The sequence below is a fragment of the Acomys minous genome (genome assembly GCF_964271855.1).
Source record: "Acomys minous genome assembly, chromosome: 14".
In the NCBI taxonomy this organism is placed as follows: Eukaryota; Metazoa; Chordata; class Mammalia; order Rodentia; family Muridae; genus Acomys; species Acomys minous.
In genome coordinates, this window is record NC_140496.1 from 31,445,726 (window position 1) to 31,451,798 (window position 6,073).

Here is a 6,073-nt window from a genome sequence, read left to right on the forward strand (position 1 = left end):
TACTTCTGCCCTTCACCAAGACATCTGGAAGCCAGTGTGGGTTCTAGGGTGCCTGACCGAGTGTACGCTTGCCTCTTAATGTAGTAGCTAATTCATGGTATAGGAGATGCCCTGGTGGTTGCAGAAGCTGAGCTGTTAGGTTAGCAGGCTGGTTTCTTCTAAACATCTAAAGAGGAGCTGGGCATGCTGATCAGTGGAAGGTCACGTTAGGCTGGGTTTGCTCTCAGTAACACATACGTACACTTTCACGGCACTGACTCTCTCAAACACATACTCACTGTATTTACTTTTTTATTGCTCTGGTAAAATACCATGAGCAAAGCAACTTATAGAAGAGTTTATTTGGGGTTTACGGTTTCAGATGGTTAGAGTCCATGAGCGTCAAGCTGGGCACTATGGCAACAGACAGACAGGCATGGTACTGGAAAAGTAGCTGAGAGCTCACATCTGTATCCACAAACAGGAAGCAGAGAGCACTGGGAATGGCTAGAGTCTTCATGGCATGAGCCTTTTGAAACCTCAAAGCCTGCCCCCTCCAATAAGGCCACACCCCCAAATACACACACACACACACACACACACACACACACACATATTCTGTTACACTGACATACACATTCATACATACATATTCATGCTATACACACAGTCAAATGAAAAACAGAATTTCAGTAAGTATATAATTGCAAGCTTAGTCCAGATTATATTTGTCTTTGTACCAATAAAGTCTCAAAAGCATGACTTTTACTCTTCTGTTTTAGAGAAAGGGACCCTCTCTGTCTCTCTTTCTCTCTCTCTCTCTCTCCCTCATCTCTTTCCCCTTCTCCCTTCTCTCTTCTCCCTTCTCTCTTCTCTCTCTCTCATTCTCTCTCTCTCTCTCTCTCTCTCTCTCTCTCTCTCTCTCTCGTGTGTGTGAGTGTGTACAGGAAGGCACTTGCAATGTCTTCTGTATCAGACAACAACGAACAAGCTCAGGTTTCAGTTCCTTTCACCTTGTTTGAATCAGCATCTCTTCTGTTGTCTGCTGCGTAAAAGGCGGCCAGCTGGTGTCTGAGCCTCCAGTCTGTATCCGCCATCTCACCGCAGGAACGCTGGGGTTATAGCTATCTACTCCTACATCCAGGGTTAGGTTCTGGAGGATTCTAACTCAGGTCCCCATGCTTGCATAACAATCACTTTTACCCACTGAGCCATCTCCTCAGTCTGCATGCAAGTATTTTCAAAATCAATACTTTGTTCATACTTCATTTCCTCTCTCTCTCTCTCTCTCTCTCTCTCTCTCTCTCTCTCTCTCTCTGGTTTTTGAGACAGGGTCTCTCTATGTAGTCCTGGGTGTCTGTATTTCACTACACAGATAAGGCTAATCCTATACTCAGAGAGATCACCTGCCTTAGTCTCCTGAGTGCTAGGATTAAAGGTGTGCACTCACCAATTGGTTGTCTGATACCAAACGGTCAGCCCTGAAAATACACATACAAGTAACATTATACTGACTGGACAGTTGTATTTAGGAATATATATGTATATACATATATACATGCAATATGATTAGTGAAAATAGAGGCCATGAATTTGAAGGAGAGCAGATAAGATGGTTTGGAGGGAGGGAAAGAAGAAATACAATTTTTATTATACTCTCAAAACTAAAAATGCCCAGCTCTTTTCCTTCCTTAAGTTTTCACTAAGTTGCATTATTGAGACTTACCATGTTGCTGAATGGAGCCACACTAATTATCTCTTTGTCGCTCCATTGACAAACACCGGTGTAGGCACTCCAGAACACCCCTTTGTGCCCATGCTTTCCCCTTTGGCTTGAACCCAGGCAGCGCCTGGATGAGGGTACATAGACTGTTTCCTGAAATGCTGAGTGATGAGACAGTTTGCTAAACATGCTGAAACTTGTTTTGTAGGTGGCTGAATTCCTTAGACACTCTTTTAAACTTGGGATCTGACCCCTCCCTGCAGACGTGCTCTGGGGAAGCATCACATGCAGAGTGTGGCCTCCACTGTCTGTGATATATTGTGATGCTGTTTCTAGAGCTGAGTAACTCTCTAAAGAAAAATAGATATTTAGCTCACAGTTCTGGAAGATTAGGGCCAATGAGAAGAACCTGCCTATCAGCCTCTGGTGTGGGCTCACTTAGGATGCTCTTGGACTCGGCTGAGGAGCTCTGCTAGAAACCAAGAGGTCCCAGGCCCACAGCTCCTCCCTGACATTGGAGAAGAATTCTCTTCCCCGTCTATGTCAGGAAGCCAGTCAATGGAGCTATGGGCCGGCTGGCCTGTATCTCACTGATCCTGCCCAGGAAAGCCACTCTGGGTTCCCTTGAGTTCCAGGGCAGGAATACGGAGATAGTTCTGAGACAGGGGTCTCGCTAAGTAAGTGGTCTGGGGGCTGGCTTACAGTCTCAGAGGGAGTGCGTTATCCTCATGGAGAGAAGCAGACAGGCACGGTGCTGGAGAAGGAGCCGAAAGCTTTACATCTTGACTCACAGGCAACAGGCAGAGAGCGAATGAAGGCAAGAAGAGACTGAGACACTGGGCCTGGTGTGGGCCTCTGACAGCTCAAAGCCTACTCCTAGTGGCACACCTCTCCAACAGCGCCATACCTCCTAATCCTCCCAACAGCTCATCAACCAGGGACTAAACATTTAAATATATACACCTATGGGGCTCATTCTCATTAAATTACCAAGTAGCCCAGGCTGACCTGGAACTTGCCATCCTCCTGCCTCCAGTCTCTTTCAGCCTTGCCCACTGCCTTCTCTTCAGTTCTGCACGCTCTTGAGAATTGAATTACAGGCATGTGTTTTCCTGAATCCAGAACCCCGAATTCCTGGTCCTGAGAGGAGCTGGCAACCCAGAAGTTGCCATTCTGGTCTCCTGCCAGCCTGTGGAGGGCCTTGAGTAGACAAGTTGCTGTCCCTTTGTGACCCTCCCTCCCACCCCGCCCATTTCCACATCCCAGTACCCTTGACGTGTCTGTCATTCTTTAAGTGGCTGTGGGGGAAGGAAGGGGAATCACTAGGAATCAGGGCTGGTAATTTATTTTTTTTCCCACGTCCTTTACTCCTCTCGGGACAAGGCAGGGACTCTATAATACCTATTTTATTTTAGGTGGGGCAAGGTTTAGGCTCTGAGAGGTGAGACCACATGTCTAGTGTCACCCAGCTCCTGACCAGAAGAGCCAAGATTCAACGTCGGTCCCTTCAGTCTGGAGCAGTTGTTTCTCAGATGACTCCATCATCAACTCTGAGGCGTGAGAAACAGCTGTGATGACAAGGCCCAAAAGCCCCAAGCCTGTCCACCGAAAGAGACTGTGGCTCAACAGACACCTTGTCCAAACCACAGGATCCTCATCCAGAACACAGCGGCAGCCTTCTGGCCTTCCTTCCTGTTATTACCCTGAAGCCATGAGACAGAGATGTTCCTGGGGGCTACCAGCACACCCAGTCAGGCAGGAAGAGGCTGGCGGCACACAGCCACATCCACTGGCCAGGTGGGGATGGTGGCTACGGGTAGTGAGGGGGGGTGGGCAGGAAGCTAAGTAGAGAGAAAGGCCTGGGAGGGGAGGTGTGCGCTATAGACCAAGGCAGGGCAAAGGGAGGGCTACTATTCACTGCTCATTTCTTCTTGTATTAGTCAGGGTCCTCTAAAGGAACAGATCTCATAAATGAGTATATATGGTATTTTTGACTTGCTTACAGGAAGGATTTGGTCCAGGTAGTTCAACAATGGCTGTCTCACACTAGAGAGGCTGAGAATCTGGGAATTCCTGGATGTTTTAGCAATCTCAATCTGGGGATGAACATGGCCAGGAGGATTCCTGGAGAGCTGCTGGTCTTCAGTCTGCATTGGATTCCTAAAGATGTTGGTTCTAGTAACAGCCAAGGACTGCAGCGGCAGCAGCATAGATGGACTTGCCAGCAAGAGTGAGGACAAGCAGGCAAAAAGCAGTTTCTTTCTTGTCCTTTTATCTGGGATGCCACCAGAAGGTGTGGCACATTCAGGGTGGGTCTTCCTGCTTCTTAAAAAAAAAAAATCTGATCTAGAAAATTCCTTACGGGTTGATTTTAGTTGATTCCAGATGCAATCAAGTTGGCAAAATATAAGATTAGCTCCGCATCTCTATTATTATTTTCTTTGTTTTTTTGAGGCAAAAATCTCACTATGTATCCTAAACTAGCCTTGAACTTGTGGTGATCCCCACCTTTGTCTCCTGAGTGCCAGGATTACAGGTGTAATCCACCATATCTGGCTCTCTCTATTATTTCTGCTGCTTTTTGCTTCTCATTGAGGCTGGAGAAAAAGTGGGAGTAAGGGGACACGGGAGGGAAAGGGGCCCTTCACCCTGGAGTCTGTTTGAAGACTCCCGACAGCTGAGAGTCTGGCATCCCAGCGCAATGAACGCTGCCTGCGAAGGCTGCCCACACAGCAAGCACGGTACTCTTCTCACAGGAGTATTTCAAATAAGAACACAAACACAGCTATGAACTGCACCCCAGGCCTAAGCTGGGAATCTGTAGCTTTCTAGGAACCCCATTTTCACTAACAGACTCGTTGTGCAGCCTCATGACTCACGGTTTTATCTGATGAGATAACAGTCCTACACAGAATCTCTAGAGAAACCCACTTACCCAAAAGGAGGAAGAAAAGACAAAGTTCCTTCTTTACCCATGGCCTCGGTTGTAACTCCGAGCCACCCAAATCACACAAATATTGATAGCAGCTGCTAGGTCACCGAAGCAGGAGCCTCTCTTGAGGAGCCACACTCATGTGCGCAGGTGTGTCCTGTTCCTTCCCTGAGTGCCTCTTCCTTTAGCCCCCATGCTTAAATCTATATTTAAAAAATCTCTCTCTCCCCTCCCTCCGCTCCCCTAAGTAAAATGCTTCACACTAGCTCCTACGGAAATTCCTTTCTTCCACAAGGGGGAGCTCCTCAGGCTGCAGGTGGCAGTGCTGGTCTGTGTCTCTGGCACCACAGAATAAAAGCTGCCTGCTGTTGAGGAACGAAAGCTGAGCCACCTAAAGCAACGAGCTTAACCCAAATCCTGCTTGAGGCATCCCCTTCTTTCGGGGGGGCCCTGCCACCTCTTCTTTGGGGGCCCTGTCAGGTTAATGCAAACAGGTATATCCACTTGCTCAGCCAACAATTATTTGTTTATTGAAATCTGCATGCCAGTCATTGGCTTGACTTGGCCAGGCCTGATGCTCAGGCAGAGTTGAAATGGCGCTCAGCCTGCCCAGGCCCCTACTCAACAGAGTACGGACATTATGGGAAGGGTCAGCTTTTCTTTTTTCCTGCTTGGCCATATGCATTAATGTAGAGGAAGATGCAGGCCTGCCTCTAGTTCTGGACCTCTTCTTCTGCCCCCACAATGACAGCAGATTAGAATCAGACCAAAACACCTGGCAGTCAAATGGGGCAAGGGGGGGGGGGCAGGGGTGGTGTTCCTGGAAGGTCAGGCATTCTTTGAAAGTGTCCTGGGCACCTAGAAGGACCTCAACCCTCAATGGTGCAGTAATTGCAATGGGATGAGTCCCAACTAGGCTCCAAAGGTGACGGGCGTGGTGGCGCAAGCCTGTAATCCCAGCACCCAGGGAGGCAGAGGCAGGTGGTTCTCTGTGAGTTTGATGCCAGCCTGGTCTACAAAGCGAGTCCAGGGCAGCCAAGGCAACACAGAAAAACCATGGCTCAAGAAAACAAAGCAAAACAAACAAAGGATGACGGTAGAGTAGATATAAGACTATCATAGGCCAGGGGTCCCGCTCAAACTATGTCACCAGCCAAGGACAATACATGCAGTAAACTTCGAACCCCGAACCAGATCTAACCAATGGACAGGACAGCCTCCACAGTTGAGTGGAGAGTGGAGAGTGGGGACTGACTTTCATACGAACTTGGGTGCACCTTATTTGACCACGTCCCCTTGATGAGGAGATCTGGTGGCCCTCAGAGGAAGGATTACAGGCTACCAAGAGGAGACTTGATAACCTATGAGCATATACAGGGGAAGGAGGTCCACCTGTCATAGGAGAGGGGAGTAGAGGGTAAGCGGGAAGAAGGGAGGGA